Source organism: Gymnoscopelus microlampas, assembly GCF_963454915.1.
Source record: "Gymnoscopelus microlampas genome assembly, chromosome: 5".
In the NCBI taxonomy this organism is placed as follows: domain Eukaryota; kingdom Metazoa; phylum Chordata; class Actinopteri; order Myctophiformes; family Myctophidae; genus Gymnoscopelus; species Gymnoscopelus microlampas.
This window is the reverse complement of record NC_139942.1, coordinates 12,414,847-12,417,346: the sequence shown is the minus strand read 5'-3', so window position 1 is coordinate 12,417,346 and position 2,500 is coordinate 12,414,847. Positions and strand designations below refer to the sequence as shown.

The following is a 2,500-nucleotide window of genomic DNA, read 5'->3' as shown; positions in this document are numbered from 1 at the left end:
CACTTCACTCTTCTTGATCTTTCCCCGTAATAGTATTTTTTTTATTTCACCCATTGTCGTGCATGATTTGCCAGGTGTGAGGCCAATTCACACCTGGCAACATTTCACCCCTGCCAAATGTCCCCCTTTCTCCGTGAAAAAACTTGGACTATATCCACTAATCTGATGCTTCACTGAAGTGCCAATGGCAGGCCCCTTGAAACTTTGGAATGTCACATCTGTACTCGCATTATTCTTATTAGAGATTATTTATCTTATTTATGGGAAAATAAAAGATAAGACAAATAGGGTGGAATCACATAGTCCCCACTCCTTGGGGAGTTTATTTATCTAAATTGCCTAAATTGTAAATTGTATATTAAAACCAGTTTGCGCTCATGAAAAAAGACAAAGGGTGTATAATCTGGACTATAGAGGTATTACTTAACAAGCTATTAATAGAATAAGTAATGGGGGAGGGAGAATTCATGAAAAAAAACACATGGGGGTATAATCAGGACTAGAGTGTATACTTTGAGCTAGCCTGTTTTATACCACTAGGTATAAAACCGGCTAGCCCCACTTGAACAGGGTATAGTTTGGCAGGGGGGGGGGGGGGGGGGTATAGTTTGGCGATGGGTATATTTATGGCAGGGAACTTGGCTAAGGAGAGGTTTCACGTTGTGTCTAACAGCAGCTTCACAGAACAACTAGAGCATTGGTTCTCAAACTGTGGGTCAAAAATGTATTTTGTGGGGGTCCCCAGATGATTAGCTTAATGTGCAAACATTTTTCTCACTCTACAGTAAACAAACCAACATACAGTATATGAAGTGAATACAGGGTATCTGCACATTTCTAAAGTGACAATTTAAGGACTTGTAAGTCATTTCTAATGCCTCTAAAATGAAAATAAATAATAATAATGATAATACCACTACTGTGTCAAAAGTAATCAATAAACTATACTATAACAAACGGTCAAACATTTGGCCAATAGCACTTCGCCTGTTAGCAAATTGTTTTTTCACAATATTTATCTGTGGAACCGAGTCAAACTAAATCTATTGCCTCAACTCCAACAATTTCAAGTGCTTATCAGGGTGTGGGGGGGCTCCCCAGTCCAAATATGATTATTTTGGGGGGGTCGTGGCCTGAACAGTTTGAGAACCCCTGAACTAGAGGACACCCGAAATACAGCAACTATTCACAACAGAGGCTGGGTTCTGGGCAGCAGCTACGGTGGCCCCACATGGACATACTGTACCTAACCACAGATTGGTTGGAGTGCTGTAGTAGGCCTTTTCATAGCTCACATAACTGTCTCTCTTGGATCCTGTTAACAAGGCAGTAATGTTGATGCAGTTGATTTGTGACCGGATGCAGCCACTAGATAAAAGAGCGTGTGTGTGTGTGTGTGTGTGTGTGTGTGTGTGTGTGTGTGTGTGTGTGTGTGTGTGTGTGTGTGTGTGTGTGTGTGTGTGTGTGTCTGTCGTGCACACCGCCAGTAGGCCACGTTATTAATGTTTTCTTTTTTAAATATGTAACCTTAAAGTGCTGTACTGTAAATACTAATTTGTGTTAAAACATTAAAACTCAATATTCTGATATTTATCATTAATATAACAGGGTGTTTGTTAGGCAACAAAAATAGCCGATCTACAATCTCACAAGCTGTGAAATTGTTGATCGGCTATTTTCGGCACACAGCCAAGTGTACACATTTACGACAGGCATTACGACGCCATCACTGCCGGCCAAAATACATTTTTGTCGACTAAATCAGCTGTAGATTTAGTCGACTAAAATCTTATGATATTTAGTCAACTAAATGTACACTAAAACGTGTCAGATAAAATGTGACTAAAACTAAATGGAATTTCATTCAAAAGACATATTTGTCCTGATGAAGGTCTATCGACCAGAACGTCGATTTAACCCAATCAATGCGGGAACGCGTGTCATTTTAAGATTTCTTTGGCTATTAAAAAATCACACCCAGTGTGAAGAGAGTGGTGCCTTTGATGAGTGAATTAGTGTAACTGGTTGCATCCTTGTGTTGCAATCAGCTGCAGCAGCTGTAGAGGCCGTGCTCAAACATACGGACGGACAGACACATGTAGGAGTGGTTGGCACCACTCAAAAATAGCAGATTTACAAGCTCATAGCTACAAGCTACAAGCTTGTAGATCTGCTAAATCGTGAAAATTGGTGCAAATCTTTGAATATATATATTTTTTAAAGCGAACATTTGTAACTCAAATCTTTGCTTCTGAGGGGTCCCTGGAACTAAATATTTTGAGATGGGGGGTCGACGGCTAAATACATATAATTTTTTGGGGGTCCTTGACATCTGAAAAGGTTTGAGCACCACTGATATAAAAGGATTTAAAAGACATTTCTAGATGCGTTCCTGGATTGAATGGGTTAATTTATGAAGAGCATCCTTTTTTTTGCAATTCCCAGCATTGTGTCCGGGACCTTTTTCTTTGATTCTGATATCCAGTGGTGGAAGAAGTAC

General features: G+C 39.8%; 1 protein-coding gene across 1 annotated transcript in view; it reads right to left on the bottom strand.

The window, feature by feature from the left end:
- efr3a (EFR3 homolog A) overlaps window positions 1–2,500 on the bottom strand; it is a 99,462-nt gene that overhangs the window by 27,661 nt on the left and 69,301 nt on the right.